The 26,231-nt window shown below is 48.6% G+C and overlaps 1 protein-coding gene across 1 annotated transcript in view; it reads right to left on the bottom strand.

Moving 5' to 3' along the window:
• LOC122712015 (protein FAM76A) overlaps positions 1-26,231 on the bottom strand; it is a 46,007-nt gene that overhangs the window by 1,406 nt on the left and 18,370 nt on the right. Inside the window, exons 7-8 of the transcript XR_006346233.1 lie at positions 2,548-2,706; positions 464-698 (exon numbers count right to left, since the gene is read on the bottom strand). The gene's annotated coding sequence lies outside the window, so the exon portion shown is untranslated. The remainder of the gene's footprint in view (positions 1-463; positions 699-2,547; positions 2,707-26,231) is intronic.

Here is a 26,231-nt window from a genome sequence, read left to right as displayed (position 1 = left end):
CGCGCATTATTATCATTTCTCCCGCGGCCGTTCGTGTATTTATAGCCGTGCCAAATTTTCCCCCCGCTTCCGACGTCGCGTTATCGCCGTCGCCGTCGTCGTCGTCGTCGGGGAAGGGGGGAGAGAATGAATGAGAGAAAAGAAAAATCTTTAAAACGAGCGAACGAAAAATGTGGATCTGCGGGAGGGACAAGGGATTCGTTCAGGTACTCGTCTTCTTCTCCATCCGGCGAGAAACGAGATCGAGGATCGAAAAACTCATCGATCACGGATCTGATCGAGGATGAGAGAGAGGACGGAGGGAGGGACGGAGGGGAGATCCCGACCGCTTCTTTCGCCAACTTTTTTCCCTCCCCTCCCCCTCCTCCTTCTCCTCCTCCTCCCTTTCGGAACCGCGAGTGCCTTGACCCCGTAAAGAAAAGTGCGAAGGGAAGCGATGACTCGTAATCCGGGTCGCGGCTACCTTGTCCGTCGACTTTCCGCGGTGCGTGTGCCGCTCCTGCGACGGGCAGTCGGGAGGGAGTCGTCGGTTCGCCAGCCAACAGTGACGTAACTTTCTTTATTCGAGCCCTCCATTCACCTCTCCGCGCATCTCGTGACTACTCGTCTCCACACGAGTCGAGAAGGAGGATTCGTCATCAGGAGGGTTCATTTCCGCGCAGCGGAATAAATCCCAGGCTTCTTCCGAGTTCTTCTTTCTAGAAAGGAAGAAAGAAAGAAAGAAAGTTGAAAATTCAAAATTTCAATTCCGTATCTTCGTAACAAATCGAAAATCGCACAGCCCTCCGAAATCTCTCCTCCTCCTCTTCCGATCTCCGTTAGTCGAGCAAGCTTAACGAAGGACGGATAGACAGAGGGAGACCTTCGAATCGGCATTCGATATACTCGCGAGTAAACTCACGCCACTGGAGTGAATCCTCGCGGAGGAAGAGGAGGGGGATAGGAATACCGAAGAAGGAGAAAAGCCTCGTGCGTCCTCGGTGGAGGGGAGGAGCGGATTCCGCGAGGAGTGGAAATAGCTGCGAGAGAACGAGAGAAAGAAAGAGAGAGAGAGAGAGAGAGAGAGAGACGAGCGGCTGTCGAGGGAAGAGGGAGGAGGAAGAGGATCGGAGGGTGGTGGGAGGACGGCGAGGGAGGACGAAGGATGGCGCTGTTGCGAGGTGGTGTGGCGCGAGAGCGCGTGGAGGGGAAGGCGGCAGGAAGAAGGACGAAGGAGACGAGGAAGGAGAAGCGAAGGGAAGAGAAGCCGGCCGGCCGGGAGGCAAGTCGAACGAAGACACAAGTTCATATCCAAGGAGATGTGGGACGATGGCCCGGAGTAACCTCCATCAAGGATGGACTTACATCCACCGACCGACCGACCGCCGGGACTCGCTACTATACGCGAGTCCCATACCTTTCCACCGCCAGTTATGCGAGCCTGGATAATCATCGAGCCGGCCCCGATCCTCCACCGTCTTCCCCGTCCAGGGATCGAGCGAAACCTTGTCGATTTCCTGCTCCCCGCGAGCTTTCCTTCGTTTTCATCGATCGAGAGGAAATCCTGGCGTTTGGAAATATTCGTAATTGGAGATACGTGTATAGAAGGAGAAGAAACGGAAGGAGAAAAAAAATATATTTCGTGGGGAGGGGAGGATTAATTTCTATTCTTTCAGGGCAGTTTGGTAAGGAGCCCAGGATTATTGGACCTGAAAACGTTGATCGTTCGTCGCGACGAGGTCGAGTACGGATGGTTCACGCGTCGATAATCGTAATTCGTTTACTCGGTCGGGGAGGGGGGAAAAGGGGGGAAAAAGCATCGTTGCGTTTCGTTTCGACGGCCGCCCGGAGCGGATAATCGCGCCCAGTTCGGTTGAAATGTGGAACAGGAATCGTAGAAAACGAGGGAAATTCTCTGTTTAACGTTTAGACCATCGATCCGTGCTCGGCTCGCTCCAAATTCGCCCGAAACCGCGCAAAGTCGTCGGGACGGGAATCGCCGATCTTCTCTCTGTGTACGGCGATGAACAATCGAAAGGAAAGTGTTTGGACGCGCTGGGACAGCGAGTCGACGAATCTCGGGGAGCGGTCGAAACGGGACCTCTTAACTTTCGCGTCCACGTCGTTTCGAAACCACGAGTTTTCGTGGTTCGATTGTCCGCGATCGAGCTATGTATCTTCTTCCAACGTATCTAATATAAAAGATCGCGAGAGAGAGAGAGAGAGAGAGAGAGAGAGAGAGAGAGAAGGTAGAGTGGAAAGAGTGGAGGTAGCGAAGCGAAGGGAAGCGCGGAGTGGAAACAATTCCGCGTGGCATTCCGCGAGATGGTCACAGGCCGACGAACCCCGGGGAGCGCGCGCTCGGACAGAAAACGGACGCATACGCACACGTGAAAGTAACAGCGGCGGATCGTTGTGTGCGTGCGTCGTGCACGACTTATGTGCCTGCACCACGTCACATGACTTCGCCTTAACCCAGTGCCGGTGGCAGTTGCCCATGGAACGAGCGCTTTTTGGGTCTAGGTCTATCGAGGGCGTTCACCCCGCTTACGTTGTTAACACACTTACCATACCGCTCGGCGAGGCGCAGCCCAGGCCTCGCGGCTCGCTTCCACCAGACGAGAAGAGAGTAACGTCTGCCTACGCCGCTATGACCTCCGGCCACGTGGTCAACAGCCTTCACTTTTAATCGCGCTCCGCTCGGATCCGCTCGCGTGTGCCCGCCACCTGAAAAATCAACGGGATCGTCAATTCTCTCTCTACCTCCTCCGTTCATTCCCTTCGTTTCGTTTCATTCGTTTGTCTCGAATTTGATTTAATTTACAAAGGGATCCGATTCCTCCTCTCAAATTTTCGCCAATTCTCGTCGCGGAGAGGGGGTCGTTGCCCTCTCTGGGCGAGATTCCCCATCCGCATTGTCATCCTCGCGTCCATCTCCTCCCGGCCGAGGCGAGAAAAATTCGTCCTCGCCGCCCACGCGCCCCTTTGGAAAGCCCAACTTCGCCTCCAGTGTTCTCTAAACAATGGGCCGCTAACGCGCTCGGAAAATTATATATCCTCGAATAGATCGGCTCGAATCGAGAGGGGCGAACGAACCCTCTCTATTCGCCGCTAATTGGAATCGAAGAAGCGATGGGATTCGTAATGGCGAACGATCGATCCTCTTTGTATCGGTTTTACATCCCATTCAACCCGATCGATCGATCGTCGGGTTGGTCCGCTCCTCTCTCGTTTCACCTTCGCTTCGAGCGGCCGCTTAACAGTACATCTTTCGAATGTAAATTCCTCCTCCTCCTCCTCCTCCTCCTCCTCGTGGATCGTGACCGAGGAGGAGTGACGAAATTCACTCTCTCGCGTGGCGGCTCTCCTTCGCCACACGCGGTACTTTCGTTGGCCATCGAGTGGAAAAGTTCCCTAAACGCAATCGGGACAAAACGACTCCGCGGTTACCGTTATTTCTCGCGCCTGCCCGCCCCCCTACGTTCGAGGCCGAGCCAACAGGACAGGGAGGGTGAAAGCCCTACGAGAACGTTCCGACATGAACGAAGGCCGAGCCTGTTCCGGAAACCGTTATCGTTATCCATGGGCGCTCTACGACCGGAAGCTGCTCGCAAGAAAATCGTCCGGGAGGTGACGTCGTTTGGAAAAAAAGAAAATTGACATTCAACTTGTTTTGCATTGAAAAAGAAAAAAAAGCACATCCCCTTCTCCTTCACGCAGTTTCGTCGCTTAGAGAAATCGATAAATAAATTGTAAATATATTTGTCAAATCGTATAAATCGTATAAATCGTATAAATCGTATACGCGATATTCGACTCGGCTTTCCTTCTCACGATCGAGGCGAGGATAAGCATCGCGGTAAAAATAGGTAAAAATAGGTGGAAAATCTCGAACGTTGGAAAATTTCATGGCGGCCATTGTCGCGGTGGCTAGGGGAAGGCTCTCTCGTCTCCTCGACCGTGGCGACTATCGTCGGCCTCGTCTCGTCCCGTATGCGTGCCGCGTACCGGGTGCCCGATGCACATGCACACGTGCTCCGCGCGCACACGCACACACGGGCAGGAACGCTCGCCGCGCCGTTCAGGAACTGCGATGCGTGACCTAGTGCCGTTGCGCCGTTCTACCTTCGAACTAGGTCTTCCTCGTTCCCAACTATGTCCGTACGGCCAGCCAGCGTGCAACGACGGCCGAGAATGCACCGGTGCGACGAGACTTGCCCGTCTTCTCTTCTCTTCCTTCGATCCGATCCTCGATCCACGCGCAAACCTCTCCCTTCCTTCGCGTCCACGTTTTGTTATTTAGAAAAGGAAAGAAAAGGAAAGAATCGCCATTTCCTCGAATTTCCATTTCACGCACAGGTTTCTATCGTACTACTTACGAGATAACGAGTTGCGCAACGCGTTCGTCTTCTTCATCAACGATATACTATACGTATTGGCCGGATGACTGGCCGAAAGGCGTAATATATTTTATAAGACGGATCGTTGTATTAGCATTTTACCGGCCTCGTTATCTCCCTCATAACGAGCCAATGATCCCTGCCAAATCTTAATCGTTCCGAAACTTCGTTCGAGTTTTATACGTATCGTCCATCTCTCTCTCTCTTACGACGTACACCGTAAGGGGCCCCACGTCGAGACTTTCTTTCGAACGAAGAGTATAGGAGAAGGAATTGGAAGGGGAGGGGCAAGATTTCGGGGACCCGATTACGTAAGCCGACACGTTGCGTCCCCTGGGACCGAAGGGGTGGGGAGGGGCCCGTTAGAAGCGGATTTGTTTACGCGCACCAACACCTGCGAGAAACGGAGGAACGGAGGAGAATATCCTCCTGGTGTTCCTGGTAGGAGCGTTGGCCAGGTACGAGAACGAAACGCCGGGTCAACGCCTCGTATACGGAGCAACACACAACTCGCCGACTTTCCGTATATGCCCAGGGACGGTCTGGGCCGAGATTCGTGGCCGAGGCGTGGAGATAGCGATAAAAACGAATGTGTCACGGGAGAATTCCCTTTTCAAACGGCGCCCCCGTTCTCACCCCCTCCCCCCTCCATCCTCCAAGCCTCCTGCGTTTTCTTAAACAACCCGTTTATGCGCGAAAGTAATAACCCATCGGCCGGAAATTGAGTCGAACAAGGAGAAGAAGGAGGAGGAGGAGGAGGAGGAGGAGGAGGATCGTTATCGGTGTCGTTGCTCCTTTTCCCAGGAGGAACCTTCTCCTGCTACTAGCCTTCTCCTGGCTAGAAGTTCACGAATATTTTTCTGGGTCACGGTGTTTCCGTTATAATAGTTGCGTCGCGTCGCTCGATGTAAGCACGAACGAAGGCGTGTTAAAAGGCGCCTTCTTTTTATTATTATTATTATTATTATTATTATTATTATTATTATTATTATTATTATTTTCTTTTTTTTATTTTGCGCGCGCGCGCGCGCGCGTGCATTGCCGGCAATTTAGATCTTGCGTCACGTAGCGAGCGTTTCCTGTGTGCACAAGTGCGGAGGAGGTTTCGTATCGCGATGGCACATGTATTGGCCGCTCGGCCAGTTACGAAATGGCCGGCAGACGAATAATCTCGTCTACGAGATGAAGCTCGGCTCGAAGCGCTACGTCACCCGTACGTCCAGCCGGCTACGACGACGAATTCTATCTACGAGTTTTGGCGAGTTTCAGGGTCGGGACTTTAACCTCGTCGAGCATTGAACTCCGTGCAAGAGAGAGAGAGAGAGAGAGAGAGAGAGAGAGAGAGAGAGAGAGAAAGAGAAAAAGAAGAAAGGCGCACTCGGTCGGAATAGAGCTGCGGTTCCATTTCGATCCTCTTTAGAATGCCGTCGATCTCCGTCGAACGGGATTGAAAAATTGAAACGAAGAATTGGAAAATAATAATTACGAGGAGGTGGACGTCTTTTTCCGCGGCGCAAAAAACTTCCGCGTTGCGTGCGTTTTGCATACAATCGGTAACGCGAATCGAACGGTCGAGAGGGAACCGGTTGTTAAAAATGTGATAAACCGGTCGAAGCGGCGAAAAAAAATCGCTGAACCGTAACCCCGCGATTTTTCGTCCTCGTAAGGGAAAAATTTTTTTCCTTACGAACCGTTGCCGAGGGAAGAGGGAATCGCTGCATCGAATCGGTTAGTCCAAGGACAAATCGTCGCGTCCAATGAAAATTCAAAATTAATTCCAAATTCTGTGTCAAATCTACTACTAGAAGGGTAAATGTAATTTTTGATTCAATTCGAATCTATTCAACTCTGAGACAAAAGGGATATATATATATATAAGAAAAACGGGAAAAAAGGGAAAGCGCGTTGATAACGCTACTCGATCTGATTTCGTATTCCCAATCACGGATACTCGATATCCAGTGTGATCGAATATCGATTCCAGCGTGAGAGAGAGAGAGGGGCAATGTTTGTAAAAGTCATCCTCGAGTCCCTCCGGAGAGCGATGAAAGGCTTGTCAAGTGCGAGGCGTCGATACCGTTCGATTCGCGGTCAAAGCCATCGCTAGGGACAGCCTCGAGGAAGCAGAGCGGTCGTCGACCTCTGAAAATACTCTTACGCATTGTGTGCCACTTCGCTTCTGAGCGGTCTCCGAGCGCAAGCGAGGACGAAGAGAACGGCGTCGTCGTCGTCGTCGTCGTCGTCGTGTTCGTCCCTCGCCTCGAGGCGACCGAGGACGAACCACGATGTTTCCGACTCGATGTTACATTATGGCTCACCCTAGGATTCCACGCAGTTCCCTGCCCACTCCTCTCGCCCCTCCCTTCACCACCAACGCCTCCTCCCTTTCCACTTTTTCCACCTCCTCCTCCTCCTCCTCCTCCTCCTCCTCCACCTTCTGCTCCTCTTCTTCTTCTTCTTCTACTATTTCTTCCTCCTCCTCCTCCTTTTCTTTTTCTTTCGTTTCTCCTTTCAATCCGCTCGGGCCCCAAAGCTAACAGTACTCCCGATGCCTAGCCTAGACAGACGTTGAGACCGTCAGGGCTGTATACTGTTCGAATTCTTGGGCCCAAACGAAAACGAATTTGAACGCTTAATGGATTTTCCCTCTCTCTTTCTTCTTCCTTTTCTCGGAGAGAAGCTCTTTTTCTTATATTCTCGATATTCGAATTAGAAGGAGGAATTGGAGAGATTCCATCGAGATTCGAAAGAGAAGGAGTCGAACGCAATTGCGAATCGTTGTATTATTAGCGAAGGTCGAGAGACTTGGCTGTGGAGGACACGATGTCGAAATTTAAACTCGAGGACAAGTCAACGAGCGTTCCTAGTCAATTACGTCCTTGATTCCACGGAAGCGGATTAGAATTTCTAAATCTCTCGCCGCGAACCAGTCGTTCGCAAGCAAGCCGGGTCGACGATGCGGTTAATTACGTTAAATACACGTTTCTTTCGATCCCGATAATTTTCGTACGAAATACTTCCCTTACGGAATACAAGAACCATGGACGGTTTATAAGACTTAGTGACAACCTGCGAGCAATAATGTAGGTGAAATAATCTCCATCTAACGGAACGGAAGGAATACTTTCTTCCAGTAAGATTTCGTTCTTACTACTACCCTTCGAAAATTCGTCGAAAAAAGCAACGAGCATTCCTAAGAAATTATATCTATACGAGAAACATGCCGATCGAGCTTAGCGAACGAACTTAGTAGTGGAAAGTCTGGATGGAATACGAGGCTAGTCAAAGTTTGTATACACTTTCCTGATTTCGGAGCGTCGAATCGCGGAGGGAACTAATTACTCGTTGGAAGGAAGAGCGGCGGTGGTATGTGTATAATAATTGAGAGGAGAATCGGAGGCGAGAGAAGAAGTGGAAGAGTGGCATCTGGCCCGATGTAGGTAAAGTTTCTAATGCGAGGTACCGGTGAGGTACACGCGTTGTACACACACACACACAAACACACACATATATATACATACACACACCGTTGGGACAAAACCACTTCCACCTCCGTGGAAAGAAGTAAACTAGTGCATCCCGGTGCGGCGTGCACGCAACCACGATCCAAGAGAGTATTTTCAGGGGTTAACGAACTCGCGGCGGACATCTCTCGAGCGAGCCGTGTCATACTTTGCGATTCACGATCGAGCGCGATCACAACAGAAGGGAAATCGACCATTTTTCTTCTTGCCCGATCCCGATTGCCAACCGATCGATTCTAATTCGCGCTTCCACGTTCGAAAGTCATCACCGGCTTCCATCTCTTCTTCTCTTTTCTTTTTTCTTTTTTTCTCTCTTTTCAACCTTTTACTTTTCTCCCCCTCACCATTTGTACACACGCTTCCTTCCGTTCGAGAAAACTTTCCTATCCTATCTGTTAAACGGTGCGTAGTGTTTTGGAGGAATCGCGAGAGAGAGAGAAAAGAGAAATGGAGGACGACGATGGATGAAGAAGAGGAGAGAAGGAAGGAAGGAAGGAAGGAAGGAAGAAGCAAGTTTCTGGTGCGTGGGTTGTCTATGACATAGATCGGAGAGCAGCACCGCTTCCGGTGGACGCTTCGTCTCTCTAACGACACGGCATATCGGCGTCTCCGGTGAGCGGAAACGCAGGTCGGCGGCGAAGGTGAGGGTAAGAAAAAAGGTAACGTCGAAGGTACGAAAAGTGGCGATTCATCGTTGATCATCGGCGGCTCGGTAACGACGAGCTAGCTAAGTAGTGCAAGCGTAAGAGTGCTCGATGCTAGAGGTCAGTAACCACTTGCGAACGCTCCACTCCGCTCCGTTCCGTTCCGGTTACCCGCTCGGCGCGTAAAACCACGGCCGATCGCTCTCCTCCTTCGCAGATTCATCGTCCACCAATTTTTTCTTTTCTTCCTCCCCCTCTCCTCTTCCAGTTTCTAGGAAATGGATCATCTCCAAATCCGACGAGAGCCCCTCAACGATATCATCCATTCCACGGGGATACACAGGTTCCGTGCATGTATCGATTTCGTTCTCTCTTTACTTTTCTTCCACTTCCTAGTCCTTTCGAGCAAACGAAATTTCCTTCCAAATTGAAAACAATTGACATAATGATACGATAAGTGATTAAAACCCTTTCGATAATCCGTACGATAATCTCGAGAACGAGCGGGTTGAGAAGGACGGGTTTGCGACAACGCTCGTCCCGGAGACGATTGACATCGATCCATTCCGTACGCTTCGTCTCCCTTCGCGCATTTTAATCTGTCACGCTACTTAGAAAACGAGCCACCTTAGACGCGTTCTAGACTCGATAGAAATTCTTCACCGCGACGATGGATTGAGAGAGAGAGAGAGAGAAAGAGAGAGAGAAATAAATAAAGAGTAACTCGAGATCCATCCCAAGGGGAGGAGTAATTTGGGAGACACGGTCGATCGATCTATATACACGTTTTCGTGTATATATATATTCGTATTACGTAAAAGCGGCCGATGCGAATCTTATCACCTCCTCGTTATCATTGCCATTTCCTCTACTCTCCTTGTCTCGCGTATCCTTCTCTTGCGATTTCTCCCCAAGAGGAGGAGAAGGAGGAGGGAATAATTCATTCACGGTCATCCTACCCGCGATTCTCGCGCGGAGGAGCTCGTTACTTTCAATCGACTTTCAAATTTACGATTGTACGCCGAGGGGAGGGGAGGGGGAGGGGGCAGCGCGACGAGCGAAACGTATTATTCGTGGGACGAGGACCTCTTACGCAACGCATTAAAGGTCGATAAATCGACCCTGGTTGTCCAGGGTCTCGTATTTCTCTCTCTCTCTCTCTCTCTCTCTCTCTCTCTCTCTCTCTCTCTCTCTCTCTCTCGGGGACGCGCCGGCATCGAAGGCCCGGCGGAGACTTTAACGCCCGGAAAGACGATTCACGGTGAACGCACGCGGCGCGCCATTCGCGCTGCCTTCGCCTCTTCTTCTTCTTCTTCTTCTTCTTCTTCTTGTTCTTCTTGTTCTTCTTGTTCTTCCTCTTCCTATTCTTCCTCTTCTTCCTCTTCTTCATCTTCTATCCCCGTCGGTTCAAATTAATTCAACATAACAAAAGCACGAGTAATCGAATCGTATCATCACGGACGAAATGGATAATGGGTGATGGATAATCGAGGTTACGGAAATGGATGGGCAAGGAGGGGGGAGGAGAGGGATAAAAGGAGAGTAAACGTCTATAACGGTAACGAACGATAATTAAAATCGCGGCGAAGAAAGGAAGACGGGAAGAAGATCGATCCGCGAGTTTTTCCATCAACATCAGATTCCCCGTCGTTGCTCCTCGGCCGTTAAGAACGAAGCCGAAGAAACGCGAAAAGAAAACGAGTGGCGGCCGATAGCTCGGATTTCCGAAGGTCAGTAACCAGAGAGAGGCAAGAAACGCGGAAGAGAGGAGAGGTAGAACTGGGGAGGAAAAAAAAAAAAAAAGAAAAAAAGAAAAAGAAAAAACAAAAAGAAAAAAAAGAACTACACGCCGATTAAAGTTACATAATTAAACCGATCTTTAGGAGGAGATTCGATTCTTCTCTTTTCTTTTCTTCTTCTTCTTCTTTCTTTTTTTCTTTTTTCTTTTTTTTTTTTTGCGTGACTCGAGAGACCTTCCTCGGGCTTGTCACGCTTCGAGGTTGGAACGCTTTGGAACGAATGGGAAAAAGTGAAACGTCGAGAAAAGTCTACCACACACACACACACACACGCACACACGCACGCACACACTCTCTCTCTCTCCCTTCAAAGAGGAAGATCGACCCGAAGGAAAATTTTCGAGAGGGCACGATCGCGTCCTTCTTTCTCGACTTTCTTCCTCGAGATCCCGAGATCGAGGAATTCCCTTTTCGAAGGTGCCCCTTCTCGCGTCGTGGTGAAGACGCGTGGAAAGAGAGAGAGATTAGAGAGGAAAAAGAGCGGGGAAGATGGAGGAGAGGGCGAGGGGGAGGGGTACGTGTACGCCTTGGTCCTTCGGCTTGTATTTTCGGAGGTCAGTAACCAGAAGAGAAGGAAGGCACGGTTGCGAGCTCGGCCGGAGGAGGGAGACGGAAGAAGCGAGGGCCGTACGCTTGTGTACGGGTAGAGGGGGGAAGGCGCGTGGAGAAAAACAGTGGAGAAAGAGAGCGAGCGAATGAAAAAAGAGGGGCGAGAGGGAGGAGAGAGGGAGGGTTACTCGAGGTGGCCGAGGCTAGGAAGAGAGAAGAGGAGGGAAGGATGTGGAAAGGGACAAGGAGGAACGAGAAGGAGGTAGCGTTCTCTCGTAGCGGAGGAGCGAGAACTCGGAGCGAAGCCGAGGCGAGCCGTAGCGAGGCGAGCGAAGGGGGTGGGGAAGAGTACCGTTGGTTCTGTCGATGGAGAATACTGAACCGAACGAACGAAACGTACCACGGCTGCACCACCTCGTCGTCCTCGTCGTCGTGGTCGTGGTCGTGGTCGTCGTAATCGTCGTCGTCGTCCTCCTCGTCGTCCTCGTCATCGTCGTCGTGATCGTCGTCATCCTCGTCGTCGTCCTCCTCCTCCTCCTCCTCCTCCTCCTCTCTCGTGCAGGAACGAAGAGGCGAGGAGAATCCGAGAGGGAAGAAAGGAAGGAGAGAACGAGGAAAGAGAGAAGAAGGCGAGAGAAGGAGGGGGAGGAAGAAGGGACGAGAATCGAAGGAAGGAGCTTCTCTCGAACTTGTTGAAGAAAGACGAAGAGGGTTGGAGGGGAGCACGCAGGTAAGGGAGCAGCAGGAAGGAGAACGGAGGATCGAAGAGAAGGGAAGAGAAGAGGGAGAGAGAGAGAGAGAGAGAGAGAGAGAGAGAGGGAGAGAGGGAGGGAGAAAAGAAGTCGAGAGGAGGACTCGTGGAGCCGAGGCGAGCGGAGCACGGGCCTTCTCTTCCTTCCTCGCCACCCGTCCTCCGCCGCGCAGTCCTCCCGGCGACTCACACACCAACAAACGCGACGGTAACGTGGTTACGTTAGTGCGTACACGCGCGCGGTTCGTACACAAGGAGACACCTAGACTCACCTTACCCGCCGTACTCGTCAGTTCGAACCACGCGGCTTCGCACGGTGTACACGACCGTACGTCAAGGACGAGGCAGTCCTCTTCGCCAAAGAGCGAGGAGAGGTCCTCCGCGCGTGATTCCGATCCGCTTCTTCTGTTGGACGCGGCGTGGACCGAGCCCGCGGGAAAACAGGGATATTTACAGCGACGGCGGATCCATGGACGGCGGATCGGCCCGCACGGATCGACCTTATCGCCGTTGAATCGCGCGTCGTCGTCCATCCCTGTTTCTTTCCGGTCCTCCCTCGGCTCGAGGAGCGACTTCCTCTTCCGGAGTCCGCGCAATTCGGGACGCATAGAGAGAGAGAGAGAGAAAGAGAGAGAGAGAGAGAGAGAAAGAGAGAGAAAGAGAGAGAGAGCGAGAGAGAGAGAGAGAGAGTGGAGAACGCGGGACGTGGGTGGCGGGCAAAAGCCGAGAGGGAAGAAGTCGAAGAACTCGCCAAGGAGTTTCCGAGTTTCGTCCGATCCGATCCGATCCGATCGAGAGCGAGTCGATGAGATCGACTCGGGTCGCCAAGGTTTCGCTGTTAGTGACCGCTGACGGATCGACCTGTGTCACGGCCTGAAGATATGTCAGTGACTTTGACTTGTGAACTTTGACAGTTTGCCGTGCCTTGTGTCAGGAGTTCGCCGCCTGCTGCTCGAACGCGGGGAGACGTCCAAGGTGAGTGACGGAGAGCCCCCCCTTTTTCGTATTCCGTGATATTTCGTGCCTCGCGTATCGTAACGGACGCCCCACGTACACCGTCACTTAAATTTCACGCGTTCAATCAAAGGGCGATCGTCCGTACGATCTGCCTCTAATTTGCTTTCTAGTAAAAGTAGGCCCTTGCCGTTATTTTTTTTTATTATCGTTGTTACCCGAAAGGAACGATCGAAAATTTTTCTTTCGTAATTTTTCTCTTTCTTTCTTTTTCTTTCTTATATAACAATGAATCGAGGAAAATTGTTACGAAGGAGAATGACATCCGAATGACAATCGGACGACATCTCTCGGGTACAATTGACGGGCTAAGAACGGTAGTAGCAATAAAATAACACCCAAGAAAGCGTTACTTGGAACGACCCTTTAGTGCGTCGAGAGTTACGTCATAGAAGGAGCTCTTCGAATACAGAAAGTGTTTCTTCACGCTCGATTCTTCGAGAGCCTTGGCCCTAACGGTACCAGGGCCAAACTCAAAGCCCGAAGAAGAAAAAAAGGAAAGGGAACGGTAAAAGCGATAACGCAATCCTCGTCTACGTTGCGCGTTGTTCGTTATTCGTCCCCGCCTCGTAAAATTCCCGATGAACGCGACTCAAACGCGATGACAACAAGTCGATCGATCTGCGATACTTTGCAAATTAAAAAAAGAAAAAAGAGAAAAGAAAAAATCGTCGTTCTTTCCAATTGAAAAATATATATTCGCTCGTTATCGACCTGTTGGTAAACGGATTGGATCACGTAGGAAGCGTCAAATAGCGAATAGAGAAACACCGTTAAACGCGCGTATTTCCTAATATGACATAACGGTGCACGGGTTGGCCCCCCCTCCTCCTCCTCCTCCTCCTCGTTCGAAAATCTGTCGAACCGCCTCGTGTTTCCATTCTTCTTCGTTTGCTCGATCGTAGCTCATCGCCGATCCCAAGATGAACAATCATATTCCGTTTACTTTCTTCGTGAGAGAATGAAGAAGGGAAAAAAATGGAATAGGATAACAAGGTGGGAAAGCTAGACAACAACAGGAAAATTAACATAATGCCCTGAATTAAATGAAATTCCGTTTAAATCCGGCAGCATTCCGTCACGCGAACGGTTGAGAGGGAAAAAAAGAAAAAAAAAAGAAAAAAAAAAAATATTCAAGGAAAGCATAAACGAGAGAATCGATTTCTGCCTCGTTATAGGATAAGTGGTTTTCGATTTTGAGAATGGCACGCTGTGGGAGAGGATAATGACGCCTGCAGGTGCCTACTAATGTGACATAACGGTATCCGCAGACCGCGGTTCGTAGCCGCGGTCATTGCAAACTCGCGTGTATGTAATCATTTTGGGGTGGGGGACGGGGGCGGTCGATTTATTGGAACGGTCGTTGCACTTTTCAAACGGGCCACTTCGTGTCGAAAGTCAAGAAGATGTATCCGAATGATTTGAAGAACCTTTCTCTCTCTCTTTCTCTCTTATTATTTTCTTTTCTCTATTATTTTATTCATTATTATTTAATTCGAAACATCCCGTTTATTATTATTTTTCAAATGGTAAATAAACATGGGAAGGAATTATATATATACGCGTTATGAAGATAATCTTAATAAAAGAAAGAAAGTAGAAAACGTAAATAATTTAAAAAGAAAAAAAAAAAAAATTTTTTAAATCAAAATCGGAGACGATAATTCGAGCTCGAAGAAGAGATAATTCTCGACACTTCTCCTCTTCCTCCTCCCCTCCCCTCAACTCCCCCCCTCGAATATTTTGATCTCGTCGTAATCTAATTAGTACAAGGCAGAAGTAGCGTCGCTTTCTCCGTCTTTAAGAAGAAAAAGAAGAAGAAGAAGGAGAAAAGGAAAAAAAAAAAAAAAAAAATCAAGGGTGGTCGATGACCGTGTCGTTCGTAGGCCTAGCCTAGATTCGTTCGCCGCGGGCGAGCGGCGAGGCTGAAAGTACCGTAGCGCCATTTTCCATGCAAAAATTGCGCTTGTCCTGCGATTTCGCGATAATACATACGCCGAACCGTAAAGTATTACGCGCTACCGTAACGATGACCGTCCGGTGTATATATACACGGTGTCCCGTTTCACGCGCTCCTCTTTATTAATTATCGCGCGTTGACACGTTTACCGTAAAAGAAGAACTTTCCAATTAAATTATCTTCTATCCGCGTGAACGATCGACCCATTCGAAATGTTTCTAAAAAAAAAAATGTTCTCCTCTCGATTCGATATATATATTTCGGAATACATCAACATCCTCCTCCTCCTCGGTAGCAACGAGACGATCCGATCCTCTCGCGATCTATCTCCGAATCGATGTAAATAATCCAATGTCCACGACGTTTCCTTCGAATTCCTTAAATTTCCCTTCCCGTCTGGTGAAATGATCGGGTGGAGAGAGAGGGGGAGGGGGGAGAGCCTCGTTATCAAACAGCGAATTTATCGCGATTATCAACGTCATTATTTTTATCGCCGGCGTGGTTAATATTATCGAGAAGAAGGTGCGTAAGGACCGGTTAAACGCGAGGTGCGCGCGAGTCTGCGTGGATGCGCCCCGCTATAAAGCCCATTATACTCACTTCCTCATTCTCACTTACCCTGTTCTCCGCAAGAATTTACCGCGATAAAGTTGGCGGCGGCAGCGGCGCGTAAATCTTCCATAAAAATATCGTAAAACTCCTCCGTTCCCGCCGGATTCCAAGGTCAACCAAGGAGAGGAAAAAAAGAAAGAAAGAAAGAAAGAAAGAAAGAAAGAAAGAAAGAAGAAGAAAAAAAATAAACACGTTCGTATTCCGGTGGAAACGTCATTAACACGAAGGCCCGATGCCGCCAACACTTGCGCCTATGTTCTTGCGCCAATGTTCATTCTGAAATCGTTTTATCGCCCCTCGCGAGATTGTTGTTGGAGGAGGAGTAGGGGGGAAGAAAAATGATCGTTACCTTGTGACCATGCTCGGTGCACCGAAAAACCCTCAGAGTATCGCGGATCTCTCGTAGCGGAGGCACGTATGATGCACCGGGTGGCTGTTTTCGAGCGTGAAACCCGCGGATGTGAATGGCGAGCAGTGTGTACGCACGAGCGCAAGGGGGGTCTTGAGTGGGTCTAGCGCGAAGAGCCAATAACCGCCCTACATCGCGCTTTATCATTATCGAGGGAAAACGACGTTGTTCGAGTCGATGTTGGAAGAGATTCTGGCCCGGTATCCGGAAATCGGCGATAAAATGACGAAGTAGGAAAATCAAAAAGTTGTATTGTGGAGAGGAATGGGGATTGAACGACGAGGATCGATATTATCGATATATAAATGGAAGAGATCGACCATTTTATAAAAATTCCCTCTTAGAGAGATGAATGGTGGAAAGTAGGAGGGAATAAAAGAAAAAAAAAAAAAAAAAGAAAGAAAGAAAAGAAGAAAAAATCGATCGAGCGCGGAGCTGGATCGATCGAATTGATCGTCATTGAGAGGTAAATAAACGTGGCAAAAATGAGTGGAATGGTTGGATGATCGAGTGGAGAAGGCCGAAGTATGACGAGGAATGGCGAGGCACGTATAAGCCACGTACCGGGTGTTCGCATCGCGCAGAAGCGCGTCTGGTTAAAGAGAAGGAGGAAGGCTCGAGCTTGCACGTATATAGGAGGCTCGCGAGCCGAGCACCAGGAGTCAATGACCGTTCTACATTGACGCGTTGCGCCGGCCCGAGTGCCGGCTGAGTTGAGTAAAGTCACGGCCAGCCATCAGCCGTGAGATTCCCTCCCTTCGCTTCACTTTGCTTGCGCTATAGCCTTGCTCTACAGCCTGTCGACAGCCCCGAGCTACTCTTGAGCACGATCAAAACACACTTTTCCTATACACGCAACTTCCGTTTTCATCACTTTTCCGTTCCATTTTCTCTTTTCTCTTCTTCGACCGCGTCGAGCTCGAAATTTTTTTTACACATCGCGTATTATAATTCGTCTATTTAAATTTAATATCCTTTTTTTTCTTCTCCACCTCGTTTTTAAAAAAAAAGATTCGAATATCCACGTATTATTCGGTTTAAATTGTTACACTTGCACGTTATCATCGGAGATTTTCAGAGTTTTGCTGCTTTTTAAAAATATATACTTCTTAAAATCTGATTTATATATATTTATTTATTTATTTTGTCGAGTTCACGCTCACCTCGCTCGATCCCTCGAATTCAATTTAAATCGACGGTGGCGAGCACGTTGAAGATTATAGTTTACATCCAAAAAGGAAAAGGACGAAATGGTTGCGTGGTCTGAAACGCGGCAGCTGATGGGCTATCTCGAAAGAGTGTAAAACAGGAAGTTGTTCGATAGGAAGGTGTACGAACAACGCTCGATCGTGAACAAATTCGACGCGGTCTCGATACGATTTTATGTACTTCCTGGATCACTTTTTCCCAATGTCCACCGGGTAATCACGTATCGAGGTTAAATTTAGCGTTCAAGGCTGACCTATCCTTTACTCTCTCCACGGCAATAAACGCAGTTTACTATCGTCGCGATACCGGAGGAAGGTACACTTACCTAGAAAATATACCACGTAAAATTTCCATTTTCTCGAGTACCCGTGAACGACTTTGAATAAGCAACAACTAGCTAGAAGAAACGATTGCCGCAACGTTGGAGCAAGTATGCCGATTTGCAATTCAAAACGGTCGCGCAGTTAACTTCTAATTTCTTCTTAATACCATGAACGATTTATCACCAGGATTTTCGCAGCATCGTCTTCCTTTCCTTTCTCTTCCTCTCTTTTCTTTTCCTTTTTCTTTTTCTTTTCCCTCTCGTTGGAGAAAGGAGAGGGGAAAAAAAAAAAAAAAAAAAAAAATTGAAAATCGGACAATTTCGATAAATTTGATCAATTGGTTAATCCTTGATTAATCGGTTCGAAAACGATATTCGTTCGAAAACGAAGGGGAATTATTTCGTTTCGTCCGACTCGAAACGCGATTAAACGAGTAATATGCAGAGGCGAGGAGCGAGCGAGCGAGCGAGCGAGCGAGCTAGCGGTCGGTCGAGCGCACTCGTTCGTTATATAAGGTGAAAGGGCGACTGACATTGACATTGAAGTTCGTGCTATTCAATGCGGAAACGGACAAACTCCGTTATTTAATCTCTTTCACAACGATTACGAGGAACGCTTTATCGGCCGGAGGTATCGACCGGAAGCGCAAATGCGCGTTACGTGTTCCATCGAACGAGCCCGACTGCAATCCTCGCGACGCGTAACAAAATATCATTTTTTTCCTTCGCGTTGCAATCTTGTCGAAACATCCGTTAACGAGTATATAATACCTCTCCCCATCACTTTTGTCGCAATACACTTTTTAATAAAATTCGAATCGTTCATAATTCCTTCTTTTTTTTTTTTCGAAAAATTCGTGACGTAAAGTTTGCTTCCAAGTTTTGTTTCGCTCGTTGTTTAATTAATTGTTAAATTCGGGAATCTCCCCTCTCGAGAGAAGTAGAAGCTCCTCCTCGAACGAGATATAGGAGTGTGTATGCCTGACCTGCCTTACGCCACGCGAGTCGAGCACAATACCCCCGAATAACCGACGCTCTTATCTGGCTACGACAATTTCTCCGGCGTCGTGCCGCAGGTCGGTACTCGGTGACGTGCACGACTCGCTCATATCAGGGTCGTCATCCAAGATCCGGATGCTAATAATTTCTCCCCCCCCTCCATTCCTTCTCTCTTCCCTTTTTTTTAATGAAATTCGTAAAAACGCGATATAACGATAAAATTGCACGCGATTGTATATCAGAGGGGGGTCTCTTCCCGCCCTCTGGATTTTCACTTTTTAAAAGCGGATTTTACGCGAACCGTGAAGAAATTCATTGTCGTCGAGGAGGAAGGGAGGAGGAACGAGCGATTCACGCGGCTTGGTCCTTTGTGCCTTCGTTTGAAAAGAGGCGAACGAGGAACACGCGCGTGGAACAACAATTGGTTTCGTTGCATTGGGGCGCGCAAATGTTCCACGAGTTCCTTTCGCGAAATAGGTTACATGGACAAAGGAGGAGCGAAAAGACCGCAGGAATGCGGAGGGAAATTTTCGAAACGGTACAACCGTGTTCCTCCTCGCTTCCCAATGCGCAAACCGATTGCCCGTTCGTTTGCTTTTTACCGTGGCAAAGCGGATAGCGAACGCGAACGTTTCTTCGAGCGGTCAGCTTTTCTCCTCTTAGCCTCCTTTATTGTTACGTTTATGTTTTTCTTTTCTCTCTCTTCCTTTCTTTCTTCTTGTTTTTGTTTTTTTTCTTTTTTTCTTGCTTTTCCCAACCGATTCCCACGATTTTGAACCGAGTTCGTGTTTGGAAGAAACGATGTTGCGAAGAAATGCGGGCGAAGAAAGGATAATACGATTAATCTCGAGCAAGGACACCGTTACGCAGTCCATTTTGTAACAAGATGTGCGGGCCCCGCTGCGATTTCTGCTATTACAAAATGGGTTGTCGCTGTACGACGAGTGCCAAGTTCATCGACCGTGCAGGAAAATGAAAATCCGCCTTTCCTTCGCTTGAAATCGGGCACACGGCAAAAGGGAATTGAACACGCGCCGAACACCGAGATTTCGTTCGTTTCGTTTCCAAGATAAATGTCCATTTCATATGCGCGTTTGACGGCTCGTCGCCGAGTCGAGGTTCGAGGTGAAAGAATGGAAACCGAGCGTAAATTGTCTTTGAGGAAACAATGCCGACAGCCTCGAAGTGTGCTATTACAAAATGGGTTATGCAGCGCGCGAAGAGAGTCAAGTTCAATAACCGACGAGAATGGAAACCTGCGACCTAGTACAAATTCATTTCACTCGTGCGCGTAAAAATCTCGCCGATTTCTTTCTCCGCTCTGACAATTCTCGAAGGATCTCGCCAACGATGGATGGATCAACCGACCGAGAGAGAGAGAGAGAGAGAGAGAGAGAGAAAGAAAGAAAGAAAAACGACAAATTCTTCCTCGTTGCGAATAAAAAATTTTCTCGAAATTTGTTGTTTACCCGAAGGAAATCTCTCGGATACCGAGATAAATCGTCCCGGGCGAAACGACAGCTGTATTAAATGCGAGCGATCGAGCGTACACACGGGCGTGAATTTGGGAAAAGGATACCGGTGCGCCACGGTTCGAAGTGTGCTATTACAAAATGGGTTATGCAGCGCGCAAAGAGAGTCGGGTTCAACAACCGACGAGAACGGTGAACCGAGGCGCGCAGGCCGGTAGCGAAAATGATATAGCGGTCGTCCGTGACTCCACGGCGTACGTAGAGGAGGTCCTCGGCCGAGAACGGGAAGAACAGAAAGAGAGGGCAGACCGGCGAACCAGCCGGTCGACCTCCACCACTGCCGTAGTCCGCCGATCACGTGTCCCCATTGAAAGCTGGCCGGCCACGTACGGCCTGACGTCGATCGCAACTACTCGAGAGCGGCGCTCTGCCTTGGCGCGCCACGTCGCTTCCACCGCGGCCGGCCAGCCATCGTCCGTTTCCACTTGTACTTTTGCGAAACGATACGCGCTGCTATGCCGTCGGACCACTTTTAAACCTCTACTCCGTTCCGATTTGGGTCACGGAGCTCGACCATCTTTTCCTTATTCATATAAACACAAATATCGAAGATTTTTCGCGCGATTTTCTTTCTTCTCTTTCCTTTCCTTCCTTTCTTTTTTTTTTATTCTAAACGCACGTAACGAATCTTAATCTCTTCTTCGGGGATAGTAGTATAAGACGTCAAAGACGTCTTACGTTACTTTAAGAATCTTAAGAAAAGAAAAAGTTAACGAAAGTTTCTTCTGCTCGAAACGAAATTTTTACGATACTATTCATCCTTCTGAACGAGGAAGGAACGAGGAATAATAAAACAAGAGAGAAAGATCGGTGGATACGTAAGCCGAGTTTCGAATGGCACGATTCAGCCAAGAGGAAAAATTGGCTTTGGTCACGGTCCGTTCGTGACTTCATCGGGGACGGGGAACAGGAGAGCACCGTTCGATCATCCAATCCTTCGGATCGATGGAAAGAATACTTGGAATTCAGGGCCGTCTAGCTCGATCGCGATTAATCACGATCGGCGCAACGTAACGCTCCCCTCCCCCCCTCGATACGAAACTCTCAAGGTTCAACGAATTCCGCTCCTTCGATTCCTTCGAGGTGTTGTTGAACTTGCGAGACCTGCTCTGATGTCTCTGACCCGGCAGCCCCGATTCATCTCTTCGCCTTTGGGTTACGTAAGAATCGCAGAGGACGTAACCCTTCGTTACCAGCGTCACATTAATCCATCCCGAATATTTACAACCGAATTATCGATCGCGTTCATCGCGCCAACACTTCAACTAGTGTCCGCGACTTTCGTTTTTGGATTGACCCCTTTCCTCGATCGAGCTCGATTTTATAACGAGACGACGATAACGAGACGACGATTAGAGAATAATGAAAATGATAAGTTGAAAGGAAAGGAGGAGATAAAGCTGAGAAACAGAAAGAGAGAGAGAGAGATAAGGAGGGAAAAAAACGCGGCAGGCCGAAGACCTACCGAAAACGAATTCGGTTTTACTTTTGGCCTCGCCTTCGTCGGCCGTGCAACGGTGCTTTTACGCACCTGTACACGCATAGACCCGTGCATAGTGGCCCACGTGTAAACGTCTTCACGTATTCATGGTTTTACGACCGTTTGGTAGTCGTAGCTGTGTACCGGTACCTCGGTGTACACAAGCCTATGTACAGTTAGGCGAGTGACGCGGTTTGGTTTCGACGTCGGTACGTGGCGATATGCAGGGGCGGCGGATGCAGGTAAGCCTCTCGATGCCTAACGGCTAATTTCGCCACGTAATTTTTCCAAAATCGATCCGACCACCTTTCCTTCTTCTTCTTCTTCTTCCTCTTCCTCTTCATCTCTCGAATAACGATTTCGATTTCGAACGATTATTATTATCGACGAATCGTGGACGGTCGATAAACGAGTGAGGAGAGAAGGAAAAAACGTAAAAAAAAAAGGAAGAGAGGAAAACGAGAAGGCGAGGAAAGCGCGCGATTGGGCGGAGGTAAGGAAGGCGTAGGAAACTCGGCTGGCTCGTTTAGGAAGATTTTCGCGCATGGCTGGGAGCACGATGCGTTCGTAAAGTTCGTTCACCGCTCCGTTCGAACACTGTCTCCTTTCGTCTATCCGTCCCTGTCTGCGGATCCGCGTGTGTACATGTGTGCACGCGTTGCGTATAGAATATAGGCGCAAAAGGGGGTCCCCTATGGGGGTATCGGAACCTCGTTACTCAGCGCACCATGCCTATAGCGATGGTCCAAGTCCAAGTCCAAGTAGACCTCCAAGTGGGACAATGACCGGCAGAGACCTTCTTTCAGATCCGTGGCGAGAGAGAATGGAAGGTGGCGGTGAACGAGGAGAGAGAAGGACAGGGAGCGAGGCAGCGCGAGTAGAGGAGAGAAAGGGGAGGGGCAATCGCGAACTCACTTCGCTAATTCACTTGCTCGTTGCTTTTCCGGTTTACATTTTGCTACCAGCCGGAGAGTACGTCGGCCTTTGAACGAAAGACGACGACGACTTTAGATTTTCGCCCAATTTTCGGAACGATTTCCAAACAAACCTCGCCTCGAAGAATCGTTCGATAGCAGGTATATTTGTCTCATCTCGATTCGAGGGAATTTCTATCGCCCCGATTTTCGAAACAAATCCGCACTAGAGAATTATTTTTAGAGATTTTGGTGGTCGGATGTATCATCTCGGAGGTGATTACGAAAATTCCAAAGGGGGATAAGGGGGAGGAGAGGAGTTAAGATGAGTGGAGTAGGAGGGCAGTTTCTCGAGAAAAAGCTGGAAACGCAACATGTCCCGGTTCAAAGCCTTCGAAGGGTCATCGACCCCCCGCAGACTCGGCAAACCGTCGACCTTCTTACAAACGTCCAGACCTTTCTTAACCATCGGGAACACCGAATGAATATTTGATAGGTCCGCGGCCGTCCGGGCCTCCGACCTTCGAAATTCGGCAGCTTTTACCGTAATTGGTTCCCCGATTAAAGCCATCGTCTCTCGGATCTCTCGGATCTTTGACGGCTCGGCTTTGACGCGATAGAGAAACTTTTTCCAAAGGGATGATCCGAAGGGAGGATAGAAAGGAAGAGGAAGAAAGAGAGAGAGAAGAAAGAAAGAAATTTTCTTGCACGAGTCGAGAGGAGGGAGAAGGAAAGAGGATAAAAATTTGTAAGAAGATTGAAAAAACACTCGAGCGGTGAGTCAACGATATTTCATTCTAGACGAATTTCAACCCGTTATTCCTGGAAATCCGCGTGTGTGCGTCTACTCCTGTACACGGAATCGGCGTGATAAACACACACACACACATATATATACATATAAATATATATATACATATATATATATATATATATACGCCCGTATGGCCCGTTATTCTCTAAAGTAACAGTTACGAGCGTAGTACGAGAGTCCAAGCATCGCGCTGTGCGTGGAATAGGTTCGATTCGAATGGATTCCATGGAAACGGCATTTCCGGTTCACATTCGGTTTTCTATTCGTGGCCGCTATTACGCGTCTGATTAGAAACTTGCCAACCATCGAGACAACATTGCGCTTCCGCCATTCATTTTACGAGGACAAAGGATCGAGAACCTTCGGTTTCCCTTTCAACCGCGATTCAAAAGGTACACGACCCGACGTCGAATATCGCGCCTATTCGCATTTCGATATTTAACCACCAGTTTTCGAGAAGAAAATAAAAGCATCGAAGAGAAGGGTAAAGAAGAGTAGACCTCTCATTCATCACGAACGAAAGAAAAATTGGAGGGAAAAAAAAAAAAAAAAAAAATTGGACGAACGTATATACAATTACCCTCAATACTCTTCGTCTCTTAGACGCGTAAAAGAGATGAGAGCTATTATTCCGAAATCGGCCGATCTGTATCTGATTCCTCGCAAGAAGCGGTCGAACCGAAGGAAATTAATATATCTGGTACAGTCGTTCCTCCGAGGAGGGAAAAGATCGACGACCCGGGGAACGTATCTGGGTTAGTAGTCGTCGGCGATTCACGCGGAAACTTCTTTCGCTAGGAGGGCACTGCGTGGAAATTCGCAAGGTGGCTTCTCCCTCCCTCCTTCCCTCTCCCTCTCTCTCTCTCTATTTCTCTCTCTCTCCCTCTCCCTCTCCCTCTTTCTCTCTCTCTCTTTCTTTCTCTCTCTCTCTTTACTCTCGTCTCTGCTCCTCGAAAAGTGAAATTTCGTGGCCCCGCTGACGAAATTTCGTCGTCGCACGAATTCACCGGGTAAGGTCAATGGCCTCGCCCACATACCGGCACGAGTCACTCTCAGACCCCGCGTCGCGAAACTGTTCCGCCGAGATCGAGCCTCGATCAGCGACAAAACAATGCCGACTCTCCTCCGACTATCTTTTATTTTCACCCGTAAGAAGAAGAAAAAGAAGAAGAAGAAGAAGAGAAAATCGACGAAATCGGCATCGTTACGGTTTAGAAAATGGTTGGATTCGTCGTGTTTGGACGAATTTGGATCGTCGTCGAATTCGCGTCCTGTTATGAAAAGCAGGGTAAAAAATTTCGCACGCGGGAACAAAACACAGGGATTATTTTATTTTTCCTGTGTAAAATAAAAGAAGGGGGAAGACGATGGAATCGCGACGATTCAGGACGGGCGCGGAACAGGGACAATGCGCGGGGCACAGGTCCGATAAAGCGCCATTACTGCCATAAATTTAATTCCGCCGGTACGAGGCATTTCATTTCACAGAATTACGAATAAATCACAGCTGGCACGATATTCTATTAATTTCAGGAACAGTGCCAAGTGAATTATTGCCAGTCGATACACTGCAATGCCTCATCGTCGGGCCCGCTAAATATTTTCACAGATTCATTGAGTACGTTGTAAAAGAAAATTTCCATACCATCCCCTCCCCCCATACATGGCTACGACCCGCTCCGATAAACTTATTCCTTTCTCCTTCTATTCTCTAGAGTCTCCTATCCGCTCGCGATCCACCTCCTTTAATCGATTCCACCGGTGTTTATTCCGCGATATCGTATGCGTTTCACTTACATATACGTTTTCGAGGATATGGAAAAGGTGAATGGCGAAGGGGAACGATGCTTGCTATTATCTCTCTCTCTCTCTCTTCCTCTCTCGAGAATCCTTTTGGCGGATTTCGTTCGCGTAACCTTGGAATCGGGATCGGTCTTCGAGATTAGAATCCAAGAAGAAAAAGAAGAAGGTTCGACGACCCTATTCTGCTCGTCCTATTCTATCTCTACAGAGGTGTCGATAGTCGTCGAGTTCATTCGCGAGAAAAAAAAAGTGCCGTGTCACAAAATAATGTTGGGGATTGTCGATCTCGAATCTGGGACCATATACATATCTGACGGCTCCAAAAGTCACAGCGAGTAATAGGAAAATCGATGGTTCGATTGGCGGAAGAGGCGCGAACTTCGGTGAGATGGGTCGATAATAAAAGGAAAATCTTGGATCGGGTCGATTTGGGCCGATTTACATTCATGCGGCTCGAACGTGATCAGCGTGTATGCAGCGAGCCGTGAATGGGGAGAAGAGGGTGGGAGAGCGTGTGGGTAAAGAGTGTGGCGCTGGGGTTAAATGCACGTCCCCGTGAAGGGGTTGGCAGAGGACAACGGACCGGTGGAGAGGCCGGTGCGAGAGGGACGCACCGTGGAAAAAGCACATGCTCAAAGGAGGTGTAAACAAGGACGGGAGAAAAACATCGAAGGATTTTTGTAGACGGGTGTCTGACGGCTCGTGAATTTACCAGACCAGAAGAAATTCTCCTTCGATCGACGACGATCATCATTTTTTTCCGAGGAACGCGATGATAATATACGAATTTCTTTTTTTTTTTTTTAATATCCAGCCTCTCTCTTTCTTCGGATTCGCCGCGAAAAATCGGGGGTTAATTTCACCACCCGGCTCGCGCACAATTCGTACAATTCAATTTAAATTCAAATATCGAGGTATTTTTTTTTTTTTTTTTTTCATCCTCCATTCAGCCCCGAGCCAAATCGATCGGTATTCGTTCGAAAAAATTTCCGACATTTTTCCCTCCGCAACATTATTTTCCGCGGAGGAAACAAGTTGCGCGAATGCCGTTTCCGTATTCTTAGATCATTCTCACAACATCGCCAGCCCTATCGATTTTTCGCGTTACGTAAACCTCGCGTCGGAATAAAGTTGCAGTCTCCTGGAGAAGAAAATCCGTTTCCAATTTTCCATGAGATCGAAATTTTAATAGCATTTCCCTATCGATTATGGATTTGCGCCGCGATCACGAACCTCGTGAACAACCCTTCCCTTCCCTTCCCCCCCCATTCGTGTTCGCTAACCCAGGTCCAGGTTTCTAACCTTCCTTTCCTCTCTTCCTCCCTTTCTTCCTTTTTTTTTTTTTTTTTTTTTTTTTTTATATCTAATATCACGAAGCAATGGGACAACGTCTTACGCGATCGCGAGAAGTTATCCGAAGAATTAAACTTAGAAGCGATCGGCGCATGCACCCTGTCGGCATCGACGAACAGAGACAGAGAAGCCGACAGAGCATGGAAAATCCGTGGACGAAGGAA

This window comes from Apis laboriosa, unplaced genomic scaffold (assembly GCF_014066325.1).
Source record: "Apis laboriosa isolate Shangri-la unplaced genomic scaffold, ASM1406632v1 scaffold18_cov149, whole genome shotgun sequence".
Classification (NCBI taxonomy): domain Eukaryota; kingdom Metazoa; phylum Arthropoda; class Insecta; order Hymenoptera; family Apidae; genus Apis; species Apis laboriosa.
This window is presented reverse-complemented; position numbering and strand designations above follow the sequence as displayed.